The 17,623-nt window shown below is 44.8% G+C and overlaps 1 long non-coding RNA gene and 1 other non-coding gene across 2 annotated transcripts; one reads left to right on the top strand and one right to left on the bottom strand.

Moving 5' to 3' along the window:
* The first annotated feature begins 4,762 nt into the window (after positions 1-4,762).
* LOC119960156 lies at positions 4,763-10,293 on the top strand. Its single transcript, XR_005459323.1, has 3 exons — positions 4,763-4,818; positions 5,579-5,677; positions 9,739-10,293. It is a non-coding gene; the product is annotated as an uncharacterized LOC119960156 (long non-coding RNA).
* A 6,791-nt stretch (positions 10,294-17,084) lies between these two features.
* trnar-ucu lies at positions 17,085-17,175 on the bottom strand. The gene is given in 2 exon segments: positions 17,085-17,120; positions 17,139-17,175. It is a non-coding gene; the product is annotated as a tRNA-Arg (tRNA).
* Between the last annotated feature and the right edge of the window lie 448 nt (positions 17,176-17,623).

Raw genomic sequence — 17,623 nt, forward strand, 5'->3', positions numbered from 1 at the left:
GAAGTAAACGGTTCCACAGACTAAGAATTCAGTTACTGACATTACAAGGCGGCATGTAGCTTACTGGCTGAAGGCTTTAAAAGACCATCATGATAAAGATGTTCTTAAAGTATCTATTTATGCAACAGAATTTTTTAGCACCCTTGTTCCTCTTATCCGTATGCTGAAACCGATTCCCCAGAATCCAAATCCAGGCTGGTGATTGAATTCTCCCTGGGTTTTCACTGTTCTCTCCTGAGGCACCTCCTTGTATTTTTGCATTAGGTCACCTGATGTCAGCTTGTAACTCACGGAAAACACATTTATAAGCACAAAGTTCAACATATTCTACATCGGTATCAATAATACCCACAACTGGCAAAGCTACAGGCAGCTGATGCAAATACACAGACAGATAAACAGACACAGACACTACACATACATGCACACAGACCCACAAACACACACACGCTCACACGTAGACACAAACACACACATGGACACACACATAGAAACACATGCACAAACATACACCCAGGCACATCGAACCACACATATTTTGACATAAAAACACACGCAAACGTGCGTAAAAATTCACAAACATGCACATAAACACAAACAGGCACACGTGCACATCCACACATAGACACACAAATCCACACACACAAGTGGCTACACAAATGTACACAAACAGACACATACAGCCACATGTCCACACAGATACACAAACATATAAAACCAGACAAACAGACTGACAGAAGAATATTAAACACAAATGTAACCAATAACATGTACATTAGCAGAATTTCACGATGACAGAAATATTTCCATTTAGAGACAATAATCCACAGTAACACACTTATGGACACACGTAGACACATATTAGCAGACTCGTACACACGCTAACACGAACACATATGAATACACATAGAATCATCAATACACATCAATAGATAGTTATAAACAACCATCAACGAATAAATAGTGCTGCTGCCTCACAGCACCATAAACCCGGGTTCAATTCCAGCCTTGGGTGATTGTGTGGAGTTCCCACGTTCTCCAGTGTCTGTTCCTGTTTCCTCCGAGTGCTCCGGTTTCCTCCCACAGTCCAAAGATGTGCAGGTTAGGTGGATTGGCCATGCTATATTACCCCTTAATGACCACAACGTTAGGTGGGTTACGATGTTCTGGGGATAGGGCAGGGGCATGCGTCCAGGTAGAGTGTCCTTTCGGAGGGTCGGTGCAGTCTCAATGGGCCGAATAGCCTCATTCGGCACAGTCGGGATTATCCGATGATGATTCTATGATGAAATACACACATCAACAAAAACACACACACACAAACGCACTTACCCAGACACAAACATTAAGACACTGACATGCATGTTGAATGTATAAAGACACATTAACACTTTTATTACTGGGCAGGGAAGTATAAACTTATATTAACACAGACATTAATATATAAACATAGATTTCAACACACAAACACACACAATAAAACACTCATATATAAACATTGACTTAAGATAAATTTACCCAAAGGCGCTGACACACAGGTACACAGATCAATACTCATTGACACATGAACACACACAATGACACTTATAAAGACATCGGGACACACAAATGAAGAGTAAAGAAACACGAATTTCGCATCTACACAGACACAAAAGCTAAAGAACAAACACAAACATCAGACAAGGGCAGCACAGTGACGCAATGGTTAGCACTGCTGCCTCACGCCACCATGGACCAGGGGTTGATCCCGCTCCTGGGTCTCTGTCCCTGTGGAGTTCCCCGTGACCCGTGGGTCTTACCCCGACAACCCAATGATGCGCAGGCTAGGTGGATTGGCCAGGCTAACTTGCCCCATAATTGGAAGAAAAAAGTTACAGAGATCGATTTCCGAGTGTCATGAACTCAACAGTAGATATGCAATGAAAATATATTAAAGAATGAATTAGCAGCAGGAGAAAATTATACGGGAATATTAAAAACAAAACGTGTATTAAATTAAATTTAAAATGCTTATTGTCACGAGTAGGCTTCAATGAAGTTACTGTGAAAAGCCCCTAGTCGCCACATTCCGGCACCTGTCCGGGGAGGCTGGTACAAGAATCGAACCGTGCTGCTGGCCTGCTTGGTCTGCTTGGTCTGCTTTAAAAGCCAGTGATTTAGCTGAGTGAGCTAAACCAGCCCCTATTAACAAACAATCTGATTATATTTATTCGGCTCTATTCCCGTAGATATCACAGACCACACCTGGACTGAAGACGATGAGGATGATAATGGGAACATCTGGACAACCGCTTCCACATTCATCACCCTGTTCTTCCTGAGCATTTCCTACAGCGCTGCAGTCACTCTGGTGAAGGTGAGAAGATTCAATCCACTCACACATCAAACTGACAGAAGCCGTTTAAAACATCTCTAAATGTTTGATTGATTAAAAACTCTAACATCAATGTCCCAGATCATAAACATCGGCTTCATCATTTTCTCTCTCTTTTACAGATCAAGTGATGGGTTGACGTTCGGACACTGTAGATTTCCCTCAGCTGTTTATTATGATGTGTGTGTGACACAAATACAATATCTCCTCTTGGTGTCTCTAACAGTAAAATTCTCTCAGTTTATTATTCTGCATCTGTAACTGAGACAATCATGGACAGTATTTCTGCTTTTCAGTTTAAAATGTACGAGATAATTTTGGCTGTAATGTAATTGTAGCTAGTAATTTCTTTCAATGTCATGTCTAAATAAGTAACTTATCTCGGATCTTATTCACAACTCTTGCCTTCCCTTTATGTTGAGCTCCTGTTCTCTCTTGTGTCTGTTACAGTTGTACATACATTTGGCAGCTCAGAGGGCATGTGTTCTGTTCTCACTGTGACCCTCAATCGTTATGTTCCCTTTTGTAAACATCAAAATAAACTTTTGTGTAATATTTTCTCTGAAATTTTAATAAAAATTGAATGAAAAATGAAGAAAATAAGACTAATCTGAACTCCTTTCTCTAAAGTCCATCGGCACCGCTCCATTTCCCCGATTATACAGTTGTCTCCCCTTTCCCAGACAGATATTTCTCACCAGTCCTGTCTGGGATGTGTCTGAACTCAAGGCCCCTCAGTGAAAGAGCCACTGCGCCACCATGCGGCCCATCCGGGTTAAGACACCTTTACCTTTGTCTTTTTATGGTAAACTCTGGAGACAGAATGATTTCACAGCTGAAGAATTCCAGAGATTCACTACCCTCTGATGGAAGAAATGTCTTCTCACCTCTGTCCTAAATTTGAACCGCTTCCTCTGAGATTATGCCCTCTGGTCCTAGACTCTCCCACAAGAGGAAACAAGATGATTTTTCAGGCTGTGTAACTGGTTAAAGCTCTTTCCACAGTCAGTTCACTGGGACACTCCCACTCAGGTGTGTGTGTGTCTCGGGGCTTTTCCAGTCACACTGATGTTTGAAATCTCTTCCCACAGTCAGAACAGACAAACACATTGACAGTTTGATATTTAGATGCTAATGAATTGAGTGACTGTCAGATCTTGATGTTATATTTGGTTCGATTTGCCCAGCTGCCAATCCTCCCGTTCTAATGCCTGAAAAAGAAGTTTACAAAAATGATCACCAGAAGAACAGGGTAGAAATTCACAACAGATCATTTTAGTTTCTATCAAACCTTCTTTCCTCTCTTGCTTTCCCCAAGCATGTGGTCCAGTCAAAATAAAAGACCAAAATCAGCTAGAAGCCCCAACAAAAGTGTGACTGCCTGTGCGGAGTCTGCCTGTTCCCACCGTGTCTGCGTGGGGTTCCTCCGGGTGCTCCGGCTTCCTCCCACAGTCCAAAGATGTGCAGGTCAGGTGTGGCCATGCTAAATTGCCCTCATGTTAGATGGGATTGCTAGGTTACAGGGATGGGGTGGAGGTGTGGTCTTAAGTAGGATGCTCTTTCCAAGAGCCGGTGCAGACTCGATCGGCCGAATGGCCTCCTTCTGCACTATAAATTCTATAATTGTATCTCAATGTATTGAACAATCCATGGAGGTAGGAGAGAGGCAGGGAAATGAGAGCCGGAAGGAAGGCGCGGGTTACATTATCGAACATGGTATCTCCAGGAGTAGGGAACGAGGAGAATAAAGACGAAAGACAGGAGCAACGACAGAAGCGGAGGTGAGCGCAAGACGGCAGTGAGATCTGTCCGGGAGAAGCAAGCGACAACACCAACACCAAACCCATTCGAGTATTGCTCACTGCAATTGTTTCTCCGGCACCCGAATGTATATTTACCTCCCCAATCTCTCCCCCCCGCCCCCCGCCCGCAAACAGTCGCTTACTTATGTGTTGTAAATAATTTTGCCAGGTGTACCGAGTTGCTGCTGTTGAGCTGCTGCACAATACCCTACCAGTTATTCTATTTTATTTTTTATTGTATTTTTAAAAATTATTCACTATTTTCTTTTCTTTGGTATGTTGGGGTGTGTCCTTCTCTTCTATACATGTGTGTGTGGTGTGTGTGTATATATTTATATATGTTTCTTATCCTGTGTACATAACGGTAAATATACTTTGTTCAAAAACCCAACAAAAAACATTTACCAAAACAAATGTATTGAACAATCAGCCAGTCAGCCTGAAATCTGCCTCACAATGCCCGGGTGATTGACGGCAGCTCCAGACCAATAGGAAGAGGAGGGGCGGTACTGGAGGGCAGAACGGGAGCGGCTGGTCCTCCAACCAATCGGAGTGAATGAGGGGCGGGGCCCGCTGTGATTGAAGCATGCGCAGTGTGGGTAATGGCGATGTAGAGGGATGTCTTTTTCAGATCGGAAATCGGTATGAGGCGTTTAACAATACGGAGGGAGCGAGAGATCGCGGGGGTGGGCGGAAACGTTGGTTAAAGTTGTTGCAATCGCAAACCTCTGAAATGTTTACGGGACCCAGTTTGTACGGAGCGGAGCTGTAGCTCCTCATCTTCGGCTCGGGTTAACGGCCGCCATCTTTATTGGATGTGCATCAGGGCGCATGCGCGTTTCTCATCTTTGTCGGGGCGATGTTTCAATGAGTGGGAGGAGCTTGTTCCCCATTGTTCAGAATGGAGACAACTTGTCCATCAAACTGGATTAGTCTTTCAGTCCCAATGTCTTATTGATGATGCAAAGCGGTGGCAGAGATGGAAAGAAAAGGAAGCCAATCCTGCTCTCCAGATTTCACTGTCTCATTGTCCATCCTGCCCGATGTGTCCAAAGCTCTGTGGCCCTGTTCAGCCACATGAAGACCCAGGGCAGAAACTCACAACCCTATGTCAGCATGACCCTCAAATCAGGGGACTGCTGATGACGAGGGTCAGTGTGCAGCGGGGCGGGGGCGGGGGCGGGGGCGAGGCGTCATGAGCGGTAATCCTGGACCAGGGAGCAGGAAGAGAGGTCATTGTGAATTTCTATACTGAACTGACTAATTGATTTTGCAAACTCCTTTTATAGGGGATTAGTCGGGGAGGATTTACACACAGCAAACTCAAACCAGGAGAAATGTTTATCTTTCCTGAATTTTATTTCTGGACTGACAGTGATGCCTTTGTAAACTTCTTTCACAGGGACTTAGAAAGGGACAGGAAACTCACAACCAATCCTCACATCAAATTCTGACAGCACTTTTCTGGTGATCAGGACCTGGAGTTTATCGACCTTTGTGTGTAAGCATTGAGTTCAAATCATTACCACACTGTGTAAATTTTCTTCCTCATATCTCCCCTGTAGATCTTGCTCACAATCTTAAATCTGTGTCCCGTAATCCTTTTACAATCTGCTATTGAACAGCTTTTCTTTATCTTTTGCTGGGTTTGCTGTTGTCATTTCCGGTGCCTGGGTCGCTGCCGGGAGGTCTGTCCGGTTTCATTCCCTTTTCCTGTTTTTGTAGCGGTTGAATGGGCTTGGACCAGTTCATTTAAGATCCAGAAAACAGTTGAAATCTCCTCCAAGAATTAGTTGATGTGTATCCATGTATGGGGGAACAATTCTTTTTACAAATGCCACATTGTCCTAGTTAGGGGCATAGCCATTCACCAGCATCACCAATGTACCCGCCAACCACCCACTGACCACCGTGGTTACACTGCTGCCTCACGGCGCCGGGATCCCAGGTTCAGGTCACTGTCTGTGTGGAGTTTGCACATTCTCCCCGTGTTTGCCTTGGTTTCGGCTCCACAACCCAAAGATGTCCAGGGTAGGTGGATTGGCCATGCTAAATTGCCCCTCAATCGGAAAAAATGAATTGGGCACTCTAAATTCATATTTAAAAAAAACATTAACACTGCAATGAAGTTCCTGTGAAAAGCCCCTGGTCGCCACATTCCGGTGCCTGTTTGGGTACACAGAGGGAGAATTCAGAATGTCCAAATGACTTAACAGCATGTCTTTCGTGACTAGTGAGATTAAACCAGAGCACCCGGAGGAAACCCACATAGACACAGGGAGAACATGCAGACTCCGCACAGACAGTGACCCAAGCCAGGAATCGCACCTGGGATCCTGGAGCTGTGAAGCAACAGTGTTACCCACTGTGCTACAGTTACTACCTCTTAAAACATGTTGCTTGGCCAACAGAAAACATTATCAAAGGGCTTGTCCGGGATTTAAACCCGGGGCCTCCCGCAAATTTCGAAACCAAAACACCCGAAGCGAGAATCATACTCCCAGACCAATGAGCCCCTCAATGAAGGCAGTCGCCTCCTCTGGAGTCTCAAAATGAAAGTCCTTGGACTCATCTGCAACTCGTAGCTTTGCTGGGTAAACCATCCCGAATGGAACTCCTTTCTTCGATAGAGCAGCCTGAACTTTATTAAAGGCCGCTCGCTTCCTCACCAGCTCAGCTCCCACATCCTGGTAAATCCTCACTAGGATAACTGAGTGAATCCCTTCCCACACTTAGAACAGGTGAATGGTCTGTCTCAGGTGTGACGGTGATAATGAATTTCCAACTCACATGGAGATCTGAATCCCTTCCCACAGTCCCCACATTTCCATGGTTACAGCATGCTGCTGGTGTCCTTGTCCCTCTCCACATTTGACGATCAGTTGAACTCAAGTGTGTGTGTATCGGGTATTTTTTCAGTAACGCTGATCTTTTAAAAAAAATAAATTTAGAGTATCCATTTTTTTTTCCAATTAAGGGGCAATTTAGCATGTCCAATCCACCTACCCTGCACATCTTTGGGTTGTGGGGCTGAAACCCACGCAAACACGGGGAGAATGTTCAAACTCCACACGGACAGTGACCCAGGGCCGAGATCGAACCTGGGACCTCGGCACCATGGGGCAGCAGTCCCAGTCACACTGATGTTGAAAATCTTTTCCTACAGACAGAGCAGACAAACATTTCTTCGTCTACATTCACAGGCCAATGATATTCAGGTCCTGATGAATGGAGTGACTCTGTTAAATCTTGCTGTGAAGTTTGATTTGAGTTTCCATCTGTAAATCCTCCCCTTGTAATATCCTGTAAGAGGAGTTTATAAAAGTCATTAGGGGCAGGCACGGTGGCTTAGTGGTTAGCCGAGAACCCGGGTTTGATTACGGGTCTCTGCCCATATGGACTTTGCACATTCTCCCCTTGTCAGCATGGGTTTCAATCCAAAAAGATGTGACGGATAAAACTACCCCTTAATTGGGACAAAATACAATTTTGTACTCTATATTTAATAAAAAAAACAATAGTCAGCACTCAGTCCAGGATAGAAATTCTGAACAGACAATTCTAGTTTCTCTGGAACATTTTTCCCTCTCTTGTTCCCCCAAAGATGTAAATCCCCGTCCCACACACTCTCCCTCCTCCCTGGGCTGAAATCCAAACCCATCTCACCATCTGCACCATCTCTTTCCTCCACTCCCAGTTTTCTCCCTCCCTCTCCTCTGCCTGGGTTCAGTTCTCCAGCTTCTGTCTGCAGACTGACAATAAAATCAATGGGTGTTATTGGGGCCTCCAGCGGGTGTTTGTGAATACTCCCTGTCCACCTCCCTGGGTTTCCTTCCTCCCCACAGACCAGGGCCACGATTCTCTGGTCCGGCGTCAGAGTGCAGGTGCCAAAACAGGAGTACTTTACTCCGGCGCAGGTTTCGAGACCCGATTCCCGGGTCCTGGGGGGGCCAGAACGGCTCTGAAGTAGCCCATGCCGCTCCAGCTGCCGGTCCCGGATGTACCCCACGTCCATCCCCCACAGGCCGCCCCCGGACCATTCAACCCCGAGGTCCCGCCGGGCCCAGAGCATGTTAGAACAGCGCCGGCGGGACTAGGATTTTTTCAGTCGGCCGGTCGGTCCATTCGGGCCGGAGAATCGCGGCGCCGCCGGAGGATCGCCGCTATGGCTGTTTGCGCCAATTCTCCGTGCGGCCCAGCGCCATGTGCGCCTGCCTGGTTTTTTACATGTGGGAGAATGGCGCTGAGGTGGCGTGGCGCAATTCGCGCGGTCCCCTGCCGATTCTCCGGCCCGGCAGGGGGTCGGAGAATCGCGACCAGAGTCCTCTGATGATTTGAGCCCAACCTTGAATCACGTTAAATTTCCATTTAATTGGGAAACAAAATTATATGAAATTTCGTGGCTCCACAAAGTGTTTCCAACTCCTGCCTCCCACCCCGTTAACAGGTGGATGTAATTATTTTTCTTACTGAGAGGGTGGTCTCTGGGGGCCATGGTAGTGCTGTGGTTAGCACTGCTGCCTAATGGCGCTGAGAATCCGGATTCGATCCTAGCCCCGGGTCACTATCCATGTGGAGTTTACACATTCTTCCCGTCTCTGCGTGTGTCTCACCTTCACAACCCAAAGATGTGCAGGGTAGGTGATTTGAACAAGCTAATTTTGCACGTTAATTGGGAAAAAAAGTTGGTTACTCCAAATTTATTTTTAAAAACTCTTTCCTAATGTTTACAATTAAAGGTGTGGGTACCCCAGGAGAGGGCTACATTTCAGGGACAGTAAATGGACAGGTATCCGTCTCATGTTCTTATATGGTACAGATTAGGTATATTAATTACAGTTCCGTAATAAAATTCATAATTATTTCTCGCCATGTACTATAAGACTGTAGCTACATTATAGATTTCCAGTCATCTCTTCCCTCAGAGGGTTGTTAGTCTTTGGATTTCTCTTCCACAGGGACCAGTTGTATCTGGGGGTCATTGAATATATTGAAGCACAAGTTAGACAGATATTTTATTGACAATGGAGTTAAGGGTTATGGGGAACATGTAGGAAAATAGAGTGAAAGTTGAGATGAGGGATCTCTTCACTCGAGGATGTGGTGAAGCTTTGGTATTCCCCAGAGGAATATGGAGCCTCAGCCATTAGGTATGTTCAAGACAAATATTGACAGGTTTCTAGATATTGAAGATATCGAGGGATATGGGAATCGTGTGGGAAAATGGTGCTGAGGTAGATCGGCCAAGGATCTCATTGAATGGTTGAGCAGACTCGGTGGGCCGAATGGCCTACTCTTGCTCCTATTCAAATCTCTGCATCCTGGTCAGGAAGCAGTGAGCTGAGCTTGGATCTGTCAATCAACATGAATCAGCCCTTCAGGAGAATTGGGAGGGTGAATATTAGATACAGCAGAGTGAGAATGGAGGGAGATTGTGTCGGATGGAGATTTACAGATTTTGGAAAAGGAGAGAGGAAATTATATTCCATAGGAAGTAGAATTGTCTATTCTGAATTCCTATCCTGTAATAACAGTGATGACTTTCGTAAATTGTTTTTAAAGGATATTAGAAGAGGAGGAATTATAGACAGAAATCTCAAACATCACGTCTCGATGTGACAAACTCACTCGATTCCTTCTGATCTGAAAACAACGGGCTCTGAACATCATCGACGAGAAGGAGAAATGTTTGTCCGATCTTTCGGCGTCAAAAGATTTGAAATATCAGTGTGACTGGAAAAGCACCGAGACCACACAACACATCCGAGTGAGAGAGTTCCAGTGAACTCATTGTGAAAAGAGCTTCAACCAGACACACGGCCTCAAAAAAACATCACACCATTCACAGTGAGGAGAGACAGTGCACATGTTCTGTGTGTAGACAAGGCTTCAACTGATTGTCCAATCTGGAGTGACACGAGGAGACCCAAAACATGGAGAAACCGTGGAAATGTACTGACTGTGGGAAGGGATTTAGAGCCTCATCTGTGCTGGAGATTCATCGCCGCAGTCACACTGGGCAGAGGCCATTCACCTGCTCTCAGTGTGGGAAAGGATTCACTCACTTCTTTAACCTGCAGTCACACCAGCGAGTTCACACTGGGGAGAGGCCATTCACCTGCTCTCAGTGTGGGAAGGAATTCACTCAGTTATCCAGTCTGCATACACACCAGCGAGTTCACACTGGGGAGAAGCCATTCACCTGCTCCCAGTGTGGGACGGGATTCAGTTCTTCATCCAACCTACGGAGACATCAGCGAGTTCACACTGGGGAGAGGCCATTCACCTGCTCCCTCTGTGAGAAGGGATTCAGTGATTTATCCACCCTGCAGACACACCAGCGAATTCACACTGGGGAGAGACCATTCATCTGCTCTCAGTGTGGGAATGGATTTACACATTTATCCAGTCTGCAGACACACCAGCGAATTCACACTGGGGAGAGGCCATTCACTTGCTCTCAGTGTGGGAAGGGATTCAATAACTCGTCCAACCTTCGGAACCATCAGCGAGTTCACACTGGGGAGAGGCCGTTCACCTGCTCTCAGTGTGGGAAGGGATTTGTTAGTTCATCCACCATGAAGAGACATAAGCGAATTCACACTGGGGAGAGGCCATTCACCTGCTCTCAGTGTGGGAAAGGATTCAGTGATTTATCCACCCTGCGGAAACATCAGCGAATTCACACTGGGGAGAGGCCGTTCACCTGCTCTCAGTGTGGGAAGGGATTCAGTAATTCGTCCAACCTTCAGAAACACCGGCGAGTTCACACTGGAGAGAGGCAATTCATCTGCTCTTAGTGTGGGAAGGGATTATATAGAAACATGAAAAGGGGGAGCAGGAAGAGGCCATTTGGCCCTTTGCGCCTGATCTGCCATTCATTATGATCATGGCTTATCATCCAACTCAATAGCTTAATCCCGCTTTCCCCTCCATATCCTTTGACCCCCTTCGCCTTCAGTGCGATATCTAACTGCTTCTTGCAAACAAATAATGTATTGGCCTTAAAGTTTTCCTGTGGTAACAAATTCCACGGGCTCACCGCTCTCTGGTTGAAGAAATTTCTCCTCATCTCTGTCTAAATGGTCTCGCCCGTATCCTCAGATTGCGACCTCTGGTTCTGTACACTCCCACCATCGGGAAAATCTTTCCTGCATCTACCTTGTTAAGTCCTGTTCGAATATTATAGGTTTCTATGAGATCCCCCTCATTCTTCTGAACTCCAGCGAATACAAACCTAACTGATTCAATCTCTCATACGTCAGTCCCACCATCCCAGGAATCAGTCTGGTAAACGCTCGCTGCACTCCCTCTAGAGCAAGAACATCCTTCCTCAGATAAGGAGACCAAAACTGCTCACAATATTCCAGGTATGGCCTCGCCACGGCCCTGTGTAATAATAGCAAGATATTCCTGCTCCTGTACTCAAATCCACTCGCAATGAAGGCTAGCATACCATTTGCCTTCTTTACCGCCTGCTGTAGCTGCATGCTTATCTTCAGTGACTGGTGTACGAGGATACCCAGGTCTTGTTGCACATTCCCCTCCCCTAATCTATGGCCGTTCAGATAATAGTCTGCCTTCTCATTTTTGGTACCAATGTGGATAACCTTGCATTTCTCCAAATTATACTGCATCTGCCATTCATTTGCCCACTCACTCAACTTGTCCAAATCACACTGAAGGATCTCTGCATCCTCCTCACAGCTCACCCTCCCAAGCAACTTGTGTGATCTGTAAATTTGGAGATATTGCATTTTGTTCCCTCATCTAAGTTGTTAATATATAAGTGGTGCAGCTGCCTCATGGTGCTGAGGATCAGGGTTCAATCATGCCTGGGTCACTGTCTGTGTGCAGTCAAGTTCTCGATTTTGTATGGGTCTCACCCCCATAACCCCAAAGATGTGCAGTGGAGGGGAACTGGCCACGCTAAATTACTACTTCATTGCAAAAATAGAATTGGGTACTTTAAATTTGAAAAGAAAAATCATTTATATATCTTGTGAATATCTGGGCCCAGGCACCGATCCCTGCGGTACCCCACTAGCCACTGCCTGCCAATTTGAAAAAGATCCATTAATTCCTCCTCTTTGTTTCCTGTCTGCCAGTCAGTTTTTTATCCATCTCAAGAGACGACCCCTAATCCCATGTGCTTTCATTTTACACACTAATATCTTATGCAGGAATAAGTCGAAAGCCATCTGAAAGTCCAAATATACCACATCCACTGGCTCTCCCTCGTCAACTCTACCAGTTACACACTTGAAGAATTCTAGTAGATTTGTCAAGTATGATTTCCCCTTCATAAATCCATGCTGGCTCTGTCCGATCCTGCCACTGGTTTCGAAGTCCTTTGCTATAAAATCTTTGATAATGGATTCTAAAATTTGCCCCACTGCCGATGTCAGGCTTACTGGTCTATAATTTCCTGTTTTGTCTCGAGCTCCCTATTTAAATAGTGAGTTACATAAGCCACCCTCCAATGTGCAGGAATTGTTCCAGAGTCTATAGAATCCTGGAAGATGACCACCAATGCATCCATTATTTCTAGAGCCACTTCCTTAAGTACTTTGGGATACAGATTATCAGGCCCTGGGGATTTATCAGCCTCCAATCCCATCAATTTCCCCAACACAATTTCTCGAATATTGATCTCCTTCAGTTCCTTCCTCTCACTAAATCCTGCGTTCCCCAACATTTCTAGCATCTAATTTGTGAAGCCAGAAGCAATGTATGTATTTATTTGCTCAGCCATTTCTTTGTTCCCTATTATACATTCCCCTGTTTCTGACTGAAAGGAACCTACATTTGTCTTCACCAATCTTTCTCTTCACATACCGACAGAAACTGATACAATCAGCCTAATTTCCTGTTTTCTGCCATTCCCAACATCACCACTGCAGTTTGGGGGTCTTTATACGATGCCCACTAATGTTTTTTGCCCCTTGGTGTTTCTCAGCTCTACCCATACAGACTCCACATTATCGGAGCTAATATCCTTCCTCACTATTGCATTAATTTCCTCTTTAACCAGCACTGCCACTCCACTGCCTTTTCGTTTTTGTCTGTCCTTCCTAAATACTGAAGATATTCAGTTCCCATCCCTGGTCATCCTGCAGCTATGTCTCCACAATCCCGATGATCTCACACCCGTTTACGTCTATTTACACAATTCACTCGGTTATGCCGTCTGCAGTCACACCAGGGAGTTCACACTGGGGAGAGGCCGTTCGCCTGCTCTCAATGTGTGAGGGGATTTTGTCATTCATCGCACTTCCTGAGACACCAACAAGTTCACAACTGATTACAGGGATTGGATTCTGCTGTTATTGTTTCTGTTCTCAATTACATCCAGGACTGCATTTTGTTCATTCTGTTGGTCAATGGGGATGGTCAGAGGGTTTCTTTCTGCTGGACTGGCTGGTCTCACGGCTTCTCCCCCAGTGGGCTGATTCTCTCTGAGCCTTCTTGCAAATATCTGGTTGCACATTTCACATGGATCAAAGAGTGAAAGGGAGTTTGGAGGTTCATAGATCATGGAATTTACAGTGCTGAAGAAGTCCATTCAGCCCATCGAGTCTGCACCGGCCCTTGGAAAGAGCATCCCAACCAAGCCCGCACCTCCACCCTATCCCAGTAACCCCACTTAATCTTTTTTGGACACTAAGGGCAATTTAGCATGGCCAATCCACCTAACCCGCACATCATTGGACTGTGGGAGGAAACTGGAGCACCCGGAGGAAACCCACGCACACTCGGGGAGATCGTGCAGACCCCACACAGTGACCCAAGCCGGAAATCGAACCTGGTACCCTGGAGCTGAGAAGCAGCTGTGCTAACCACTATGCTACCATGCTGTTCAGGTTAGAAGATATTTCATTACCATTTCTGTTTTGAAATCCCCCAAATCATGCCACATTGCCATGAAGATGGGCTATGGTGGTTACATGGTTCTTTTGTTTAATTTGTCTTGGTGCTTCTCACAGAAGAAAACTATCAGGGTATGAGGGGCATGTTGTCTGAGGTGCACTGGGAAACTACATTACATAGTATGGTGGGAGTCAGGCAATCACTAATATTTATGGAATTATTACAGATTTACATGGGGATCGGTTAGCTCAGTTGACTGGATGGCTGGTTTGTGCTGAGTGACACGAACAGCACAGGTTAAATTCCCATAGCGGCTGAGGTTAGCCATGGTCTGTCAGTATTTGTGCTCCACATGACCCTCCACCCACCCCTCTATATCCCCCCCCCCTCTATACCCTCCTTTCCCCCCCCCCTCCCCCACCATCAGCATCTCCCTCTATTCCTTTCTCTCTCATGTATGTATCTAGCTTTACGTTCAATGGATTAATGCTGTTCACCTCAACCACTTGCTGTGGGAGTGAGTTGCACATTCTCACCACTCGCTGGTAAAGAGGTTTCTGCTGAAATTCCTATTGGATTATTGAATTCCTTCATAATCTGAAAGACTTCCTCCAGGTCACCCATCAGTCTTCTCCTTTCCAGAAAAAAGCAGCCCCAGACTTTCCTGGGTGTTAAATGCTCTCAGTTCTGTATATTATGAATCTTTGTTGCACCTTATCCAGTGCCTCTATTTCCTTTATCAAAATGGAGATCACCAATGTTGACACTGCTCCCAGTGTAGTCTAACCCCGGTTCTAAACAAGCTGAACATTTCCTCCGTGCTTTTCAATTCTATCTCTCTAGAATGGAACCCTATATATAATTGCCCCACACTTTGGGAAAGATGTGAAGTTCTCAGAGACGGTGTCGAGAACATTTACGAGAATGGCACCAGGGATGAGGGACTCCAGTTAGTTGGAGTGACTGGAGCAACTAAATTTCACTCCTGAGATCACAGCATCTGGAGGGTGAGGAATGGGGCCATTCAGCCCTTTGGGACCGTGTCGGCTTCCTGTGGAGGAAGCCAGTCTGTCTATTGCCCCGTTCTATCCCCAAATCCCTGTGAGTTTATTTCTCTCAATGCCTGTCCAATTTCCTATTGAAATCATTCCATCATCTCTGCATCTCCCACCCTCATAGGCGATAGGTTCCAGGTTGTTACCACTCCCTTTACATGTACACAAGGCTGTTCGAGCACAGAGGAGTCTATTTGGCCCATTTTTCCTATGCCAGCACTTTGTACAGCGACCCATTTAATCCCAGAGTTCGGCTATTTTGTTTTCATTTTCAGAATGCATCAAATTCCCTTTTGGAAATTGGATTCCAATGAGATTCCAGCACCATTTATCGACTGCATTCCAAATCACAAAAACTCGCTGTGTTTTACAACAAATAATTGTGCATATGGTGTGTGTGGATTTTCACAGAGTATTCAAAATGGTGTCAATGACGTGGGTATTACACAAAATTAAGACTCAATCTTTATCAATGATTCTGGTGAGGACACCGAGTGTAATATATCCGAGTTTGTGGACAATTAGAATACATGTACATTTCTATAAAACCTCTCGACCACTGAACCTCCTAAAGTGTTTTAAAGCCAATGGAGTACTTTTGAATTGAAACATACTCACTGTTGTAATGTAGGAAGCTGTAAGTACACATGTGTAATCACATTTAGTTTTGAAATTGTTATTTTCATAGTGTATTCCCTGTCATTAGTAACACGGTCAAGGAAGCCCTTTTATACCTCAAACATGCAGCTTCCTGCAGCCATTTCACCTTCTGTACCTTTTCTGTATTAACCACATTGATTTCACAGCAAAAAGCAATAATTAAATTCTTGATTATTCAGTAGTGAACATAGATTATCATACATGAATTGGTGTGTGAGGTAGTTATCTTGTAAAGACTAGTTCTTTATTTTAAAAAGTAACACTTCCAACCAAAATGTTTCCAGAAACTGCAGAGCTATCAGAATTTGTTTGAAAAAATAAATTACTTTATAATTTTGAGAAGTTACAAGACATCATATTCTGCCAAGACTATGTGGGCTGGGCAGAGGTGTAATGGTATTGTTACTGGGCTAGTAATCCAGAGACCCAGGTTAATGCTCTAGGGATCTGGGATCGAATCTGCCTATGACAGTTTTTGAAATTGAATAAAAGTCTCAAATTCAAAGTCTAATGTTGACATTGTTGATCGTTGTAAAAACCCGTCTGGTTCACTAATGTCCTTTATGAAATCTGCTCTCCTTTTGTGGCCTGTCCTGCACGTGACTCCAGATCCACAGCAATGTTGTGGTTGATTTGTAAGTCTCCTTAAATAGCCTCACAAGACACGCAGTTCAAGGGCATTGGAATGAGCAGTAAATGCTGGCCCAGCCAGTGACGCCCACCTCCCATTAATGAATAATTTTTAAGAAGGTTCATTGTTCAATCTGAAGACTAATAAGAAACTGTCTCTTTTATTGGATTTGATTAATTGTCACGTGTATCGAGGTACAGTGAAAAATATTGTTCTACATTTCCAGACAGATTGCTCCATACATGAAAATACATAGGACATACAATAAATATACAATGTAAATACATAGACACAGACAGCGGGTGAAGCGTATGGATTATAGTACTACTCAGAAAAGAACCAGTGTATCTTGTATTAACCAAATGTATTAATTAAAAATGAGTGTATTAATTAGTTTGTAACATGATTAAATAAGTAGTGATCCTTAATTGAGTGACAATTAATGAAACTTTTTTTTTATTCATTGGACATCGGCGTTGCAGGCTGTGCCAGCATTTATCACCCATTCTTATCGATTCCAGGCTTGGGTCACTGTCTGTGCGGATTCTGCACTTTCTCCCCATGTCTGCATCCCCACGTAGACATGGGGAGAAGGTGTAATCTCCACACCGACAGCCACCCAAGGTCAAAATTGAACCTGAGTCCCTGGCACTGTGAGACAACAGTGGTAACCACTGTGACACGCTAACAGTTGACTCTGGTGGGATTTGAACCCACAACCTTTGAATCCCTTACTTGCCATTAAGTAGAAGTCCAACACACTATCCATTGTGTTACAGAGTCATACATATCCTTTAATCCCTTTAGCCCCAAGAGCTGTATCGAACTCCTTCAAATTGTACAATGTTTTGTCCTCAATGACTTTCTGTGGTAATGAATTCCACAGGCTCTTCACTCTCTGGGTGAAAACATTTCTTCTCACCTCAGTCTTAAAAGTTTTACCCCTTATCCCCAAGCTATGACCCCCTAGTTCTGGACTTCCCACCATTGGGAACATTCTTTATGAATCTACTCTGTCCATTCCTGTTAGAATTTTATACGTTTCTTTGAGATCTTCTCATTAAAAAAGAGATAGAGAAGCAGAATTCGGCCATTCAGCCCATCGAGTTTGCTCTGCCATTCGATCATGGCTGATATGTTTCTCATCCCCATTATCCTGCCTTCTCCCCATAACACCTGAGCCTCTTATTAATCAAGAACCAATATATCTCTGTCTTAAAAAGATTGACGG

The sequence above is a fragment of the Scyliorhinus canicula genome, unplaced genomic scaffold (assembly GCF_902713615.1).
Source record: "Scyliorhinus canicula unplaced genomic scaffold, sScyCan1.1, whole genome shotgun sequence".
In the NCBI taxonomy this organism is placed as follows: Eukaryota; Metazoa; Chordata; class Chondrichthyes; order Carcharhiniformes; family Scyliorhinidae; genus Scyliorhinus; species Scyliorhinus canicula.